The sequence below is a fragment of the Balaenoptera musculus genome, chromosome 12, assembly GCF_009873245.2.
Source record: "Balaenoptera musculus isolate JJ_BM4_2016_0621 chromosome 12, mBalMus1.pri.v3, whole genome shotgun sequence".
Lineage (NCBI taxonomy): Eukaryota > Metazoa > Chordata > Mammalia > Artiodactyla > Balaenopteridae > Balaenoptera > Balaenoptera musculus.
The window spans coordinates 12980226-12999531 of NC_045796.1; the positions used below are offsets into that span (position 1 = coordinate 12980226).

The 19306-nt window shown below is 36.1% G+C and overlaps 1 protein-coding gene and 1 long non-coding RNA gene across 2 annotated transcripts in view; one reads left to right on the forward strand and one right to left on the reverse strand.

The window, feature by feature from the left end:
* The window catches only part of IPCEF1 (interaction protein for cytohesin exchange factors 1), a 164849-nt gene that overhangs the window by 19179 nt on the left and 126364 nt on the right, over positions 1-19306 (forward strand). The window lies entirely within an intron of this gene.
* Positions 13824-18602, reverse strand: LOC118905503. The gene is made up of 3 exons (XR_005022236.1): positions 18540-18602; positions 14930-15057; positions 13824-14731 (listed from the first exon to the last, which is right to left on the reverse strand). It is a non-coding gene; the product is annotated as an uncharacterized LOC118905503 (long non-coding RNA).

Sequence of the window (19306 nt, forward strand, 5' to 3'; positions counted from 1 at the left end):
TGACTGAGCCTATAAAGACACATGTGGTCTGGCTCCGCTTACCTCTGACTTGGCCTTTTAACTCCTTCTCACTCATCTTGTTCTAGCCACACTGGCCTTCTTTCTTAAATTTATGGACACTAATTTCATACTAGGATGTTAGAAAAAACCCCAGCTCTACTGGGGTATAATCGATGTTTAATAAATGGCACAATTTAAAGTGTACAGTTTGATAAGTTTTGACATGTATCTATATCCATGAAACTATCATGACAATCAAGAAAATGTAATCCCTCTTGCCAACACTTCCCTGTTTTCCATATCCTCAGGTAACCACTGATCTGCTTTATACTACTATAGATTATTTCACATTTTCTAGGATTTTATGCACCTTTTTTTGTCTGACTTATTTCACTCATCATAATTATTTTGAGATTCATCCCTGTTGTTACCATCTATTGATATTCTATTTTATTTATTTTTACAGTGGCATAATATTTCATTGTATGGGTATACCACAATTTGTTTATCCATTCACTTATTGATAGATACTTAGGTTGTTTCCAGTTTTTGGCTATTTCAAATAAAGCTGCTATATACATTTGTGTACAAATCTTTGAACATATATATGCTTTCATTTCTCTTGGATAAATATCCAGGAGTAGAATAGCTGGGTTCTAATAGGTGTATGTTTAACTTTTTAAGAAACTACCAAATTGTTTTCCAAAGTGATTGGACCATTTTATATTCCCACCAGTAACACATGAGCATTCCATTTGCTCCATATCTGTATCAAGGCTTGGTGAGATCAATATTTTTAACTTAAGCCATTCTAATAGGTATGTAGGGGTAACATTATGTTTTTAATTTTCATTTCCCTAATGACTAATAGCACTGAACACCTTTTCAAATGCTTAGTTGACATCTGTCTTCTTTCGTGACGTTTCTGTTCACATCTTTTGCCCATATTTTATTGGGTTGTTTGTTTTCTTATTATTGAGTACTGAGAGGTCTTTAGATATTCTGGATATGAGCACTTTATCATCTATATATATGATTCCCAGAATGTAGCTTGCCATTTCATTCTCTTAAAAATGTCTTTCAAGGAATAGAAGTTCTTAATTTTAATAAAATCTCCTATATTTTCTTCTAGAACTTGTATAGTTTCAGGTTTTACATTTAGGTCTATGATACATTTTGAGTTAATTTTGCATCAAGGTATGGATCAAATGCGGATTTTTTCTTTCTTTCTTTTTTTGCACATAGATATTCAATTGTTCCATCACCATTTGTTGAAAAGATTATCTTTTCTCTACTGAGAGAAACTGCTTTTGCAGTTTTGTCAAAAATCAATTGACCGTATATTTGTGGGTTTATTTTTGGACACTCTTCATGTCAAACCATATCGTCTTGATTACCTTAGCTTTATGATGAGTCCAGAATTAGGTGTGTAATTCCATTGTTGTTGTTATTGTTTTAGAGTTGTTTTGTCTATACTAGCTCCTTTGTATTTAATAAAAATATTAGAGTCACTGTGTCAATTTTAAAAATCCTGCTGGAATTTTGATTGGGAGTGATTTGAATTGATAGATCAATTTGGAGAGAATTAAAATCTTAACAGTATTGAGTCTTCTGACTCGTGGAAAAGGTATATCTTTCCATTTCTTTAGGTCTTTAATTCTGTCAGCAATGTTTTTTACATTTTACTGTGTAGGGTCTTTCACATCTTTTGTTAGATTTATCCCTGTTTTGTATTTTTGATGCTATTATAAATTATTTTATAATTTATTTCAATTTCCAGTTGTTCATTGTTAGAACATAGATATAAAATTTATATTTTGTACTTATCTTGTATCTTACCCTTTGATAACTCACTTATTCTAGAAGTTTTTGTTTGTTTGTTTTAGTTTCCACAGGATTTTCTTTTAAACTGATCGTGTCATCTGCAAATGACGAGTTTTCCTTCTTCCTTTACATTCTGTAGGGCTTCTTTAAAATTTTTTCTTGCCCCATTGCACTGGCTAGATGAGGAGAAGTGGTGAGAGTGTACTTACTCTCACCTTGTCCCTGATCATTCCACGATGTGAGCTGGAGGTTCTGGCACATACACTTTCTGCATCTATTGAGATGATCATATGATTTTCTCCCTTTATTCTGTTAATATGGTGATTTATATTGATTGCTTTTCAAATGTTAAGCCTGGGATAAACTTCCCATAGTCATAATATAATATCCTTTCTATATATAACTGAATTCAACTCTCCACTATTTTGTTAAGAATTTTTACATCTATGTTCATGAATGGATACTGGTCTACAATTTTCTTTTCCTATAATGTCTTTGTCAGGTTTCGGTGTCAGGGTTCTGTTGTCATAAAAAAGAGTTGGGAAATAGTCCCTCTTCTACCTTCTGAAAGATTTTATAAAGTTCCTTGGGTCTTTTTGATGCTCATTATGTTTCAATTCTCCAAAAGTTAAGGAAAAAAAATTTAAATGTCCGTAGTATCCTTTTTCCTGAAACGTTTATCTACTATGTAATGAAAGTTCATGGATAAAAAAATTTGGATCATCTGTAGGTCTTATTTATCCACATATTGTAATTATTTACCTTCTTCTAAAATTAGCATAGACATTTGAAGTGTCAGAACAGCAAACCAAAGCTAACACTTACATATATATTTGTTTATATGTATTATTTTATTAATATATATTCTGTAAATATATATGTTTGTTTGAGAAAATACATAGTATCCTAGGAGGTGCTTCTCTGAGTATATAGTGTGATTTCTGGATTTGAGCAATTTTTCATATTATTTCATAACAGAATGTCTAAAAATAGTATGTCTAAAAATCTGTTATGCTTTTTAATCGGTGTGACAGGAATTAAGAATATTAAGGATTATTTAAATTCTCAGATGCACCAAAAGCTTTATTAGAGCCGGATGTTCCAGGCTTCTTGAAAGTAAAGCTTTTCCTCAGGGCTGTTGAAGTCAATTACACTCATTTTAGTCTCATCTCCTTTTTTTTATCAAATCACTTTATCTCCAGAGTGAAATGAGCTATGAAATGGCCAAAAGATAATCAGGGAAAAGAAAAGAAAAAAAATCAAGATCTTGAGTTAGACACAAATTGGAAAAATAGGTCTCAAAAAATAATAGAAGATATTAGTCAAAAATAATCATTCCTTTTATTTTTGCTTCGTGACTACGTATGAACTATGTTCTGCTTCCACGATTTATAATGCACTCAGGAGTTTTTGTTTTTGTTTTCATTCTTTTTTATTTTGCTTTGTTATTGCTTATGATAACATATGAATAAAAACGAGCAAACAGATTTCTGGATTAAAACCCAAAACAATAGAATGAAAGTCAGATAGGATTGATTTATTCTAAATTAGTGTTCCGAAGAATATACTCTTGTAATTTAACTGTGCTTTATATTTCTGGAAAAGCATATGAACTTAAAATAGGATTGATTTTGTTAAGCAAACCGGGGAAGAATTAGAACAGATGTTTGTGTTGCGATTTGAAATTTTGGGGACCTAGGAATGATTACCTCCTGAAGGCCAAGAATTTTCTTTCTTTCTTTCTTTTTTCTGAATTTGGAGAACTCATGCTTGAAGTTGTGCGCTGTGAGCAAGAAACAGACTTCAGACATGTTTGTATCATCAGGGACTTTATTCAGATGAAGTCTTGCTAACCTTGGAGTTAGCAATGAAACCAGTTGTTCTGGGGGGTCTTCTTATTTAAATAAGATATTTTTGCCTTCACATCTCAACTTAATTTTGTGCTTCTCACCCACTGATTAAAAAGAAGACATGATACGTGGTTTGATTAGGCTTGGGAAGTAATGGCTGGTAGCAAGAGAGGACCCCAAAGCCAGAGGAAGAAAATTAAGGAAACAGAGAGAGGCCATCTTATCTTCTGTTTTCTTTACAAAGAAATGTCTCAAGATGAGAGTAGAAACAATGTTTTGGGCAAATATATTTAAAAAATGTTTAGTAGGCACATTTTCCAGTTATGTTATGATGAGAAACAGATGTAGTGCTGTTAAATCATGTCAAATATGAACTGCCTGTGTACCCTGTGTATATGTGTAAATATTTAACTAGAAAAACAGTCACATGAGAACGACTCTGGAGAAATCTTGGAAGCAGGAAGCCACAAATTATAGGTCTGAAATTTACCATGCATGGCTTAGGAGTCCAGATAAGTAAAACCAAATGAAGAGACAGAAAGTTTTATAAATAGTTCGTGTTTTTTGGTAGGGGGAGGGAAGAGAAAGGATTAGGGAGAATTTTAATATACTTCAAGTACAATCAGTACATTTAATTATAACCAGAGCACTAAGAATCATATGATAGGAATTCAGCTATGTATCCGAATCTAGGGTATATTACTTACCAACTTACATAGGAAAAATTTCAGTGGCCTCATAGCTTATCCTCTGTTAGTTTCTAAAGTCAGCGTGTAAGGCAAAAGTCATATATGTTCAGACTTATCCTTGACAGTCTCCCTGGTAGGCATCCTGTTGGAAACAGATAGTTCTACTAACACAGCTAGTAGATCTTTTGGAACAGATCCCCATATTTCTGTAGGTTCTAGGTGATGAGGTTGGCTTTAGTTTATGGGCCAGATTGTAGGGGTAAGGGTGGAGGGAAGGTAATTACTGACTTCAGAAGCATGTTGTATGGAAAAGCAGAAATGAAAACAGATTTGCAGCTTCTGTTCCACCCATAATCTGGGGCTTATACTCCTTGAGTGGAAGAGTGAAATGAATTTGCCCTATTTTATTACTTTATTTGTTTTCAGATTTAATTTTCATCTCATCAAAATAATATTGTCTAATTACCTTCTGAGCTTTAAGTTATTTGATGGAAGTATAGTCTCCATGTAGTGAAATGCACAGGTCATAAGTGTTAGAGTTCTATGAGTTTTAACAGATGCATGTTTTCATGTAACTCACACTGTTACCAAGATACGAAATATTTCCATTGTGCCCCATTACAGTCAATCCTGCCACCCTCTCCTCTCCCCAGAGGCAGCCATTGCTCTGATTTCTTTCTCCATCGATTAGTTTTGTCTGTTCCAGAACTTTTTATCAATGGCATCACGACATGTTCTCTTAGGAATCTGGCTTCTTTTGTTCAGCATAAAGTGTGTGAGATTAATTTTTGCTGTTGTATGTACCAGTAAGAGTTCATTTCCATTTACTGCTGTCTATTCTATCATATGAATATATCACAATTTGTTTACCTCTTTTTCTGTTTTTGGACATTTGGGTTGTTTCTAGATTGAAGCTATCACAAATAAAGTCACTATAAATATTCATGTACAAGTCTTTGTGTGGATATATGTTTTCCTTTCTCTTGGGTAAATACAAAAGAGTTAAACTGGTGATCATAGGTCATGTTTTGTTTAACTTCATAAGAAACTGCCAAACATTTAAATAAAATGGCTGTAGCTTTTGATACTCCCATCAGTAATGTCTGAGAGTTCTGTGGTTCCCATTACACCAGCATGTTTTTATTTTTTGCCATTACAGGAGTATCTCATTGTGGTTTTGTTGCACTTTCCTTATGATTCATTATGTTGAGCACTGTTTCATGTGCTTGTTGGCCATTTGTAGATCTTTTGTGAAGTGTCTGTTCAGGTCATTTGCCAATTAAAAAAATATTAGAGTTGATTTACAATGTTCTGTTAGTTTCAGGTGTATAGCAATGTGATTCATATATATATATATCTATTCTTTTTCACATTTTTTTCCATTATAGGTTATTACAAGATATTGAATATAGTTCCCTGTGCTATACAATAGGTCCTTGTTGTTTACCCCTTTTATATATAGCAGTGTGTATCTGTTAGTCCCAACATTTGCCCATTTTAAATTGGTCTATTTTTCATTTTATTGTTGAGTTGGAAGAATTTTTTATACATTCTGAATATAGGTCCTTTGACTGATTAATGTTTTGTGGATTTTTTTCTCCCAGTGTGACTTGCTTATTATATTAATGTCATTTTTAAGGAGCAGAAAATTTTAATTTTTTTTATACTTAGTGCTTTCTGTATCATGGGTAAGAAATCTTTGCCTAACTCAAGATTTTGAAAATATTCCATTATATTTTCTTCCGGAAGCTTTATAATTTTAACTTTTTTGTTTAGGCTTATGAGGTAGGAATTGAAGGGTTTTTTTTTGTTTGTTTGTTTTTTTCCACACAGATATCCACTTGTTCCAGGAGTATTATTGAAAAGTCTTTTTTTCCTGCATTGCTTTGGTGCTTTTCTTGAAAATCAGTTGACCATAAAAATGTGCATCTATTTCTTAACTTTCATTTTTGTTCTACTGTCAATTTGTATATCCTTATACCAGTGTCATGCTGTCTTGATTGTTATAGCTTCATCATAGATCTCTTTTAATTCTTATTAACTGTGTTTTGTAGTTTTTAGTGCAGAGACTTTAGATATCTTTTGCTAGATTCATCTATAAATATTTTTTGCTTTTTGATGCTTTTGTAATGGGTAGTATTTTTAAATATAATGTCCATTTGTTCATTACTATTATATAGAAATACTATTACTTTGTATATTGACTTTGTTTCCTAAGGCCTTGCTAAATTCACTTATCAGTTGAATAGTTTTTTTTTTTTATAGATTTCTTTGGATTTTTCGGTGTACATAATCACACCATTTGTGAATAAAGATAGTTTTATTTCTTCTTTTTTAAGTTCTATAATTTCTGTTTAATCTTCTTGCATTACAACATCTAAACCTACCAGAATTATTTTGAATAGAAATATTGAGTGAATATTCCGGTGTTATTTCTGATCTTAATTGGTGAGTGGTGAGTCTTTCACCATTAATTATGATATTAGCTGTAGATTTTTGTACATGTCATTTTTCAGATGAAAATTTTTTCTATTAATAATTTGCTGATAGTCTTTTTAAAAATTTTATTATGAATGGGTGTTGAGTTTCATCAGATGGTATTTCTGAGTCTACTAATGTGATCATGCAATTATTCGCTTTCATTTTGTCAGCATGCATAATTATATTGATGAGTTTTCAAAAGTGAAAAAAAAACTTCTTTCCCAGGATATGCTATACTTTCTATATATTGCTGGATATTATTTGCTAATGTTTTAAACAGACTTTTGTGTCTGCGTTCATTAGAAATATTTGTGTATAATATTCTTCTCTCAATTTCCTTCTCTGTTTTGGTAACAGAGTTATTCTAACCTCATAAAATTAGTTTAAAAGTGTTTCCTCTACTCTTCTCTGGAAAATAGAGTTAGTAACCCTCTCTACATCACAGGGTTATTTTGAGAATTGATTGCATAAATGTATATTAAAAATTTAAACCCTTATATGTGATATATTGTACACACAAAAGTATTTTATCATTTTTGTTAATATTATACTAATATACCATGTAAGCATTCTAGTAAACAAAATTATATATTCTGACATTTCTAAGCTAGTGGCAACATCATTTATTTAGTTATTTGGCATGCTTAGTTGGAAGACAGTATATTTGGTTCCATGGTAATAAAAACATAAATCAGATATGGTCTACTTTTTATAGCGCTTCTTCATAATAATGAGTAGACTCATTATGAAATCCAAAGTTCATTCTTAAATATCAAATATATCTCCAATATGGATTTTAATTAATATTTAAATGTATTCTAATTCTTCAAATTGGTGGTCCATGTATGGGGGAATTTATGTTAATTATCCACCAACATATTATTATACTGCCTTATACTCCTCCCCTCCTTCAATCTTGTTGTAAATTTGAGTTTATTCTAGTTGTATGGCTAGAATATATATATTTGATTATATACATGTCTTCTGAAAATATTCTGGGATCATACTTATTATTTCAAAAAGTGATGCTTAAAGTCAAACTTTATTCAAAAGCCAATATATCTATCCATTTTGACATGCAATACACCCTAGTTTCAATGGAGTAAAAACTATTTTGTTAGAGATTGTGGAGTAGCTTTCACAGAGGATAAGTAGGTGGGAGGAGGAGAGGATTGTGTTTTTACCTAGGCATCTGAAATGCAAATATATATTTATTAATCTGAAATTATTTCCTTCTATATTTAGAGACACTTTTGAATCAGTTAACAATGTTTGCTCACCTGACTAAGGCTACAGCTGTCCAAAAGTGGAAAAGGAGGAGGAAGTGACCTGCCAAAGAGCAAATGGGTGATGCTTCCCTCCAAGCACAGGAGAGGGCAACCCAATCAGTATTTTACTGTTACCTAAAGTAAATGTTAAGAATTTACACATTTTTATCTTGATTCTATTTCTGTATTTTGATTTTCATTAATTTCCCAATAAGTATTTATTTTAGACTTTATATTGACTTTGTCTTCATTATCTGAAGACAGATAAGAGAATCAGTATCCCATGGCCAAATACAGGGACACTAGTGGGCCTGGACTGTCATCTCCCATGCTTGTTTTGGATCTGTAAGACTGAGACAGATAAAATAGGGGACTTTGGACACTGTCATGACCAGTGGTGGATACTGGCAATTCTCTTCTGTGATCCTTGCCACAAAGGAAATTGACTTAAGCTCTGACCCTCATTCTTCACTTTGCCTTATACCTTATATTATGACTATGTATGAAGCAAGGATCTTATTGATCTTCACACTGGGGATCTGGGCTACTTGTAACTCCGTTTATTCATGTTAATAAAAAGCTGTTATTAGAGAAAATCCTTGGCTTTACAGTATTTAGAAGATCTTCAGATTTTTAAATACTCCCACTCTTCCTACTTTATCTCTGTGCTTTTCATGGGCTCTCTCTTTCCCTATAGAAATGTCATATGCACAAAATGCTTGGTCCTATGTCCCACAGAAGTGGCCTACAAATATTGACTGAACACCAAAACTAGGGTGCAAGGGTAAACAAAAACATTCACTGCTCCTGTTCTCCTGAGGCTTTCAGTCTGATGTGGAGACAGATATTGATCAAATAATCAATAAATGCATAATTACAAAGTCCATGGGACCCCGAAGGGAAAGGAACCCTGTTCAATGAGAGCTTATCCTTGAGACCATTAGGGATGAAAGGTATTTTCAAGAACTCCTTCTTCTGTGGTCTTGATCTTACTTCATTTTATCTTTTACAAACCTGAGAACTTTTCAGAATGTTTTATTTTTCATGTAAAGACTTGAGATCAACTGATGAGATGATCAAAGCATATGAGAAATCAATTAGAACCACAGCAATTAATACATTTTTGAGCTTTCCTTTAATGCTCAAAGGGGCAAAGGAATTCTTAGGATACTAAGACTAGAGAAAGAAATAACAGAGAAAGGAGAGGTTTAAAAAAGTGAGATGTTGAAATGTTTTCCAGGTAGATAGATCTGATCTTTGGTTAGTTTGTCTTTAGTATCTTTGTTGATAATGTGTATATATGTATATTTATATATACCTTTGTATTTCTATTGATTGGATCAAACTTGTATATACATTATCATCCCATTCATCTTTTCAATATGCTGGGCATTTTTTTTGAAAGTTGGTTGGGCTCAGGATCATAATGTCTGATTTGATTCTTCTGCTGTCATTTACCTTAGGCAAGTTCCCCTGACTCTGCTCAGTTTCTCCATCTAAAACAAGCTGTTATTACTCCAGGGATTTTTATTTTATTTTATCTTTGGCTGCGTTGGGTCCTCGTTGCTGCGCGCGGGCTTTCTCTAGTTGCAGCGAGCAGGGGCTACTCTTCGTTGGGGTGCGTGGGCTTCTCATTGCAGTGACTTCTCTTGTTGTGAAGCATGGGTTCTAGGTGCGCGGGTTTCAGCAATTGCAGCATGCGGGCTCAGTAGTTGCGGCACGAGGGCCCTAGCGCACAGGCTCAGTAGTTGTGGCGCACGGGGCTTAGTTGCTCCGCGGCATGTGGGATCGTCCCCATCCAGGGATCGAACCCGTGTCCCCTGCATTGGCAGGCGGATTCTTAACCACTGCGCCACAAGGGAAGACCCTCCAAGGATTTGTTTTTATGGTCAAAATGAAATTGGATTAACATTTTAAAGAGTATACAAATGTAAGTGATATGCTTATTAGCCAAAGAGCAGGCTTAACTTCTTTCTTAACGTCAGAGGAAATATCAAGGTGACGTGGCAGAGGCCATCTTGTGGAGCAGAGGCAGGAACAGGGACAGAAGATGAAGTTTTGCCTCCTTAGGGCTTTCTGTTTCTTTCATAAGTGCATACATACAACTACGCATCATTTTGGAAGTTATCTGTTTACATAATAACACAGACAAACCTTATCAACTGGAGTAAGGATTCAGCTTAACAGGGACTGGATTTAACTCAAAATATCTATCCTGAATAGATATAATAGTATAGACAAATAATAAAGGTAAATGTTTCAAATATTAAATAGAACAGACTTTTATAGCCCCTGAAGATATTTTGGAGGCTAATTATATAGTGTTAATTTAAAAGACCATCTATCTATTCCTTAGATTCTCTAAAACATTAGTATGACATCGATTTGTTGTCATAAGGTAAATAAAAATATGTTTGTAAAAGTAATATAAATAACATTTTCATAATTTAATTGAACAATAAGTTATTTTATACTTAGAAATTAATATATCCATTAATTTATTGATAATGTGAAAATAGAGAAAGTAAGAAGATACTAGATTAGGAGACAGGTGCCATTCATCAAGATGAGGGTGAAGATCGCATTTTTAGGGAAAGATGATGAATTCATTTTTTTTTACATGTTTAGGAAACTGGTGCATGGAAATGGGGGATGGCCAGTGGGCAATCTGATGGATGTCTCTGGATCTCAGAATGTAATTCTGGCTTGAAATATGGTTTTGAGACCCTTTGGCATTGGTGACAGTTAAATAAAATGTAGCATGAGAAGGTAGGGATGTGAACAGAACCCCAGGGAGCATCAATATTTAAGGGATTAAAGGAGACAAGGGCGAGCAAGGCGTCTGAGGAGAGCTAACCAGAAGACGGGAGAAAGTAGAGTCCTGAGAGCCAAGGGAAAGGGAATATCAAGATGGGATCCCATGCTGTAGGGAGGTTTGTAAGCAAGGGATTGAAAAGTGCCTATGGAATTCTGCAGTGAGGAAATGCCTGCCAGTTTTGGCGTGAGCATCCTGATACAGCTGTGAGCCTGCAGTCCACTTGCAGGTCTTTGAGAACCAAGTGTGTGGTGAGAATTGGAGCAAGAAAAACAAATCTCTTTCAAGAAGCTTGATGAAGGTTAAAAAACAAACAGGGACTAAGTGTGGCTTTAGTGAAAGGGATTTTTGTTTTAGAGATCGGTGGGATTTAAAAATGGTTACGTGGGAATTCCCTGGCGGTCCAGTGGTTAAGACTCTCTGCTTTCACTTCTAGGGGCCTGGGTTCTATCCCTGGTCGGGAACTAAGATCCTGCAAGCCACGGGGCACGGCTAAAAAAAAAGGTTCTGCTTTCTCTGAACTAGGAGGGGTCGGCTCCCCAACATGGTGGAGAAATTCAATAGGAAGAGAAGGGCAGCAAGTGTTTAAGAATAGTCTCTAATTCCTCTAAGACATGGGAGGGGAGGTGGTTGAGTGAGAGATGGAAGGAGGAAGGAAGTATTGAGTATGAAGGTAGAAAAAACTGTTGGTTTCTTCCGAAAGTCAGGCAGTCATTAAACACATGTCCTGAGCTCCTGTTACATTTTAGGTACCATGATGTGGCTTCACTGGTGAAGCAAAACAGATGTGATCCCTGCCGCCATAGAGCACGGGGACAAACATTAATCATTTTCTTGTTTTGTTTTGTGTTTTTCTGGAAGAAGGTCTGTAGCTTCATCATATTTTCAAAGGCATTCAGGACCCACAACCTGGGTAGCTGAGGATTAAAATCTGAAATTCTAAACATAGTCTATTCTTTTGTTTTTAGGGTTTCATTTTAAAAAATTGAGATATAATTGACTTACAGCATTATATTAGTTTCAGGTGTACAACATAATGATTCAATAGATGTATATATTGCAAAATGATCACCACAATAAGTCTAGGTAACATCCATCTCCACACATAGTTACCATTTTTTTTTTTTCTTGTGGGTGTAATAATTGAAGGACAAGGGAGCCCAAGTACATGAAAAGCAAGGGTGGTGAACCAGGTTATTTGGTGGCAGCTGGTTTTTTCTCCTAAGAAAGACACCTGTCTTGGTAAATGTTGAGATGGAAAGGGCTGAGTAGATAGCCAGGAAGTATCACCCTTCTCATTAATTTTCTTATGACTTAAAATAGAAGACTATTTTAGGCATAGACAGACTGACTGTCTAGAAATGCAAATGAAGATTTTTAATTTTCTTTTCCAAATTGAAGATACGGTCGGAAAGTTCCCAGGTTAATGTTATAACCTTATGTGGTGCTTGGAGATTAGCAGAGAGCCATCGGTAAGTAACTGTCTATGGATTCGGTCAACTTGGCTTCTTGTTTTTCAGGATCTCTAGCTTCAGCTCCAGCTACTGACTCTACCAGATTAGGAGTCTCCTAATGTAAACAGAACTTCATTCAAGATATCGAAATGGTTCTTCATTCTTTTTTTTTTTTTTTTTAAAGAAAACTACCTGGGCCTCACTCCAGAAGCACTGAATCAGAATCTCCAGAAACAGCGAGGTCCGAGAACCTGTTTTTTTTTTAAATTAATTAATTTATTTATTTATTTTTGGCTGCGTTGGGTCTTCGTTGCTGCGTGTGGGCTTTCTCTAGTTGTGGCGAGCAGGGGCTGCTCTTCGTTTTGGTGCGTGGGCTTCTCATTGCGGTGGCTTCTCTTGTTGCAGAGCATGGGCTCTAGGTGCGCGGGCTTCAGTAGTTGTGGCTCGCAGGATCTAGAGCACAGGCACAGTAGTTGTAGCACACGGGCTTAGTTGCTCCGCAGCATGTGGGATCTTCCTGGACCAGGGCTCGAACCCTCATCCCCTGCATTGGCAGGTGGATTCTCAACCACTGTGCCACCAAGGAAGTCCTCTTCATTCTTTTTTTCATTTGTTCAATGTTTGCTAATGTCCTAGGTGATGGGCTGAGACTTGGGAAGGAAAAGATAAATGAGATGCCAACCTTCCTCTCAAGAAACACCTGGTCTAAGGGCTGACAGACATGAACATGGACTTGTATATGCTCCTAAGACAATGTGACAGTGCTGTCACACAGCTTCATTCAAAACCTGATGAGGACTTATTAAGAATGACTAAAGTTGTTAGCTTGCTGATCAACACTGACTGCAGACGATAACTACGTGTTTTGAAGGTGATCTATATAATTGGGTGTTTGGGAGTTAAACAAACAGGAGAATAAAGGAACATGGGGAAAGAGAGGAAACGATTATTAGGCATCTAACTGAGTAAATTCATGAGAATTATGCCACTTCATCCTCACAAACACCCTGGGTCCTAAACTGTAATCACTAAACAGATGGAGGAATTGAGAGTTGGTATGAACAGTAGTTTCCCCAAAGTCCCACACAGCTAGCTGGAGGCAGAAGCAGGATTTCAATACGTGTTCAGAGTCCTTCCACCATGTGGTGTGGTTACAGCTAAATGAGACAAATAAAGCATGGGTGAAAGAGGAAGTGGGAAAGCTGGGCTTTGCTGCCTCCGTGAAAATGAATGAGTGACTCAGAGATTTCTGACAGCAGGACCCACAGTTTGTGTAGTCAAGGTCTGTAAATATTTCAGTTACTAGATTAAGAAGATTTTTAACTCAACAGCAGAAGCTTGCTATCAGTCAAAAACTGCAATAAGCATTTCTTTGAGCTGATATATAGACATACCTATGAGAGCAAGGTGGCCTCTCTGGATGATTTACACAGAAAACCAAATGTAGCTGAACCTCATTTATTTGGAAATTATCTATACCATCAACTCACACATCCAACACACAGCAAAGAATCAGCAAATAAGTAAAACTCTGTGAATACTCAAGTAGATATCATAAACAACAAAGAGTAAATCTCATGCACTGTAGTTTTATAACATTCAAAACACCCTCAAGCCCTCAATCTCTTCATTACTGCATATCTGGCTTCCAAATCTATTGGAGCATACAAGAATTTCTTCATTAGGATTATTGAAAACAGGAAGAAATAATGTCTGACAAGAAAGGATTAGACCAAAAATAGAAAAAGCAGCTGTAAGAACGCAAACATGTCAGCATCAATTCAAATTATGGTCAGAGACCCTCAGTAGATCCTGGGGATTACCCTTTGTCAACTGAAAAAAATTGCACAACTTAAAAGTTGAGAGTTATGTGTTATTCAGCGGACATTCTGAGGACTTCAAGCTCAGGAGACAGGACTCTCAGATCACTCTGAGGGATTGCTCCAAAGAGGCAAGGTGGGGAGCCAGGAGATAGAGGAGTTTTTGTAACAAAGACCAGGTAGTCGGAACATCAAAAGATTACTGTTAACTAGAGAAAACCAGATATCTCCAATTAAGGAATTCAGCGCTTTTATATTTATGGGAAGATGCGAGAGTCTGGGCTCACTGAAATCATTCCTTTGATAAGCACCTCAGCTATCTGGGGCCAGTGTTCTGTGCTTTCTCATCCGGTGTCTCCTCAGCGTTCACCGTCGTGGGTGGCTGCGGCAGCAGACTGTTAGATGGCGGGCATCCTGTTTCCATCCTGAGTTCCCTCAGTGCTCACCGTAGGGGAGGCTGTAATGTGATGGTTTGATGGCTGCAACGTCCTTTGTTTACTGATATGGCAGGCGGCATTCTTAGTTCACACCTGTAATACGCTCATGCAAGAAAGTGGATGTTTTCAATGTTGACCCAGAGTCACCAATATAAGGTTAAACTAATTTGGGGCTACTTTTCTAAGTACATAGGAGGTATATAGTATAATACATTCAGTTGTGTAAAATAACTAACATGAAAAAAGTATCATTGCTTAAAAGGTAAGAAATCAGACATCTGGAAAATTTACTAGTTATGCGAAGTGATGCATGCTCAGAGGAGCTGGTGCCTTATCATTTAACTATGAACTTCAATTTCCAGCTCCAACTTGCACTGGAATAGGGGCAGGTGGCCCAGGTATAATACCCTCCTGTTGACCTGAAAGAGAGAGAAAGGATAAACTCCACCATTGCAGGGACCCACCATGCTGCCTCACTCCCCACTTCCGGCGGTAGTTGCAGCACAGAGTATTGGGGGTGAGAGTAAATCTGCCCAGTCGGTCCTGACTCCCTCTCCTGATCAATGAATTTGGGAAGCAGGAACAAAGGCCCGTGCCCGTGGCCTTTGTGGAGTGGTGTCACCACATGTATACTCTTCCCCCCAACACACCCACACAATCACATACACTCCACTGTATCAGGTCCTAGTTGTGAATGTCACAACAGTAACTAAAGATAATTTTCAAGTGTGTGTTGAGTAATCAAACTGACAGCCTTTTGTTTTAGTTCCTTATTCTTGCCCTACTCCAGTTGTGCTAAAAGTATCAAAGGGTCTGATAAAAATTCAAAAGAAGGCTGACTCACAAGGGAAAAAAAAAATAAAAGGAAGGGGCTTGGATAATGTCTTAACATGACTGAGTCAAATGTACTGCTTCTTAAGAGATGTTCAAAATGTTAAGTCAATTGTCTCTCTCAGTCATAGACATGCTGACCCAAAGTTTCACAAAGCTGTTAAATGTCTTTTCAGAAGTTATAGATGCAGACTTAAGGAAGGGATTTATTGCATGGGGGCTGACTGTGACCTTTATTGTCAAAGGGACTAGGAGACTTGTGCAGCTTCTAATATTCCCTTTTTTTAAAAAGAGAATGCCACTGTTCTTTAATTAAGAGAAACCACCATTCTCTAGTCATAGTATAGCTCTCACTAAGATATTTGCAAACACTCTGTAAAACGCTGCCTAAACACTGTGTTTTTCAGAGTTTTGACTTCTTTAATGGCCGACACACCCTTGGCAGTCTGAAGAAGCCCTATGGACTCCTTTTCAGAATAATGTTTTTAAATGTATAAAACAAAACACAAAGGATTACAAAGAAACCAAATATATAAAAATATAATAATCAAAAAATGTATGATATAGTAATATATGTGCTTCTTTATTAATGCATTAAATAACAACCTAGCAGCAAGTCTGGTGACATTTGAATACTGATGAGGAGCATAAATGATAATTGCAGATACCTTCAACAACCATGCAGGAGATGAGAATACCTCATTTTGTTTCTATGGGAAACAAAATCACAGATGCTGATAAAACTTTGGTGGTTTGTTGCCAGTATTTATATTAGAAGGAAATGTTAAGTTTCAGTTAGAGATCAGTGAAAATGAAGATATATTTTCCCCATTTAAGTGTACAGACTCCCTGAGTTCTGTTCACAGGACCCTTGGACCCCCAAGTGAAGGACCCCTGGAATAGGAAAGTCATTTTCATAGGATTATGAGCATTGTTGAGATAAAATTTCTTTAAATAAATATTTGTATACAATTCCCAATGCAGTTATGAACATTTATATTTTTAATTCTCAAATGGAAATGTCATTCATTCATTCATCTATATTCTTCCTTATAAACTGCCTTGTTCTTGAAAGGATTTGAGGCAAATTGCATATACACGTACAGCAAAATATAATAAAATTACAAGTTTGTGGATGAGAAAAAAGAAAAGAAAAGGTTGGTATGAAATGTAAAAGGTGTTTTGAAGTAAAGTTAATATACAAAGTGCATGTGGGAAAGTTCTAGACCTTTACTAGAGTACAATGGCAAATTTGATTCTAAGTTTAACATTCAATGTGAAGAGTAACAAACAATTAGTTATAGGTTCATGATCACATCTCCTGAGATGCCAAACTCTTTCTCTGCTAAAACTAGAGAAAAAATTCTTCTATAGTCTTTGCCTCATAATGACTGTCTTAGCTTGAGCTGTTATGGCAAAATACCATAGACAGGGTGGCTTAAACAACAGACATGTTTTTGTCACAGTTCTGGTGGCTGGGAAGTCCCAAATCAAGGTGCCAGCATGGCTGGGTTCTGGTGCGGGCTCTCTTCCTGGTTTGCAGATGGCCACCTTCTTGCTGTGTCTTCACAGGGTGGAAAGAGAGTGATTTCTCTCTTTTCTCTTCTTCTCTAAGGACACTAATCCCATCATGAGGTTTCTACCTTCATGACCTTTGAAAGGCCCATCTCCAAATACTTTTACATTGGAGTTTAGGGTCTCAACATCTGAATTTTGGGGGCAACACCATTCAGTCCATAGCAATGATACACTGAGGAATGAAATTAACAGTACTTTTGAAAACTTCCCTTGTTTTATTGGGCTATTTCTTATAATTTCTCAGTGTAAATTACTGACATATGTTTCTACTGGCCCAACTACATATAGAAATGGATTTTAAACTATCTAGTGTAAATTTTTTAACCTTTTGGAGGTATAAAGTATTATTATTTATTTACTTTTAGTACCACCTCCTTGGAGGTACTTATTCTTGAAATGTAGATTAGTGATTATTAATTTTTACATGTCATGGACCACTTTGAGACACTGATGAAAACTATAAATGCAGACACACATTAAATTCTGCATTCAATTTCAGGGAATCACAGACCTCCTGAGTTCTCAGTACTCTGAGAATAAATAACTCTGCAATATAGAGTAATAGATATGCCTTTAAACATATTATATAAATATTGTTTACTGTAACTGAGCATTTGACATGGATTGAGAACCAGCCAGTTGGATTTAATGCTCTTGGCAAGCATGGGAATGCAGCTATTCTATGATGCAGATTAAACAAATGCTTTAATAACTTGGAGAATAGGAAAGCTGCAAGCACATTTAACTAAATACAATGCTAGTATTTCAAGGTTGGAGGGATGCCTGGATCATATAGCCTGAATTCTTGTACCCAAGATTCTCATGCCCTTTGGAAACATCACAAATATCTAGCTACCACCATTTCGTGGTCCCAGGAGGACGATCGAAATATGGTCACAGTTCCCAATTCCTCCCCTCAACCCCTCCTCCCATCATGTATCATAGCCCAGTTGAGACCAAGCTGTAATGTGAGAAATCAGAGATAAACAGGGTGGATCCAGATTTTGTAAGACCCAAAGCTTATACAATTTCGAGGGTCCTTTTTAGGAAATACGATACAAACTTACAAAGACAAAGTTGTAAAGAAACTCAGTATTTAAAAGGCATGACAGAAATGACAATAAATTTCAAAATTTAAAAAGCTGACAAAATACCAGAAATAGCACATTAGTCAGAAAAATAGGATCATCTAAAAATTAACTGCCTGACATATCTCAAAAATCCTTTCCCTCTACATTTTTAGCTGCATGTTTTTTGTTGCCTCTTCACAAGATAATGATTTTATAGTCATTTTTCTCGAGAGAACATAGAAAGATAATCCAGTCTGTCTAGCATAAGTTGATCAGAATTGTTTTTCATTTTTATTGATTGCTCAGAAAAACCTCTTTTGCCTTCACAGTTTATTGCTGGTAATGTAAAATTTTAGGATTCCTCTTTCAAGTTTCTTTCACCAGTGAGCTACAAAATTAGGACGAATTCCCCCCAAACTTACTTCTGGTTCTGTTCATTAGAAACCCTGTTTCCCTCCACTACCCATAGGCACAGGGAGACACATGACCTGTTTACATTGTAATATGATCTCTGGTCCTGAGCCATTATATCACTGTGCCAGGTGAATTGGCCAATGGAAAGTAGAGCGTCACTGGAAGTTATTACCACACTTGACAGCTGGCTATAACCTAACTGTACAAAGAAGAGATTGTAAGAAACATAAATATATCCTCGTAACTACAAAGCAGGTATATCCCTCCTTATATGCCTGCTGTTTGAACTCATGGGCCACAGCTCACCCTCGTGAGAGCCTTTTTGTTCTCCTCTCTCACAGCCTACTCCAAGGGCTGTTTCCGTATAGCTGTGGCTGTCTTTGCAGCACCTCTATAGAACCTTCTAGTAAGATTCCTTAGAGTTCAGGCTCAAGAGAGCAAGGCCAAGAAAAGAAGGAGGAGGAAAATTTTTCTTACCATATCTCAGAATCTCAATGTTTCCAAGTCTGTAGACGTGGGAAGTATATGCCCTCTTCTGGGAAGATCTCATTCCCAGTTGCAGGGGTATGATCTTACCATAGGCCCCAATAAGACAAATATCTCAGAACACACCAGCCTAAGATCAGAATGGGAAAAAGCCACTTGGAACAGTATGGGATTTATTTCAATTCACAGATGAAAGGGTGTTTAAGGCCATAGACACATAGACCATAGCATATGGCTTCAGTGATTTTAACCTGGAAGATCTAGAACCATATGATCATTTCAACGCTAA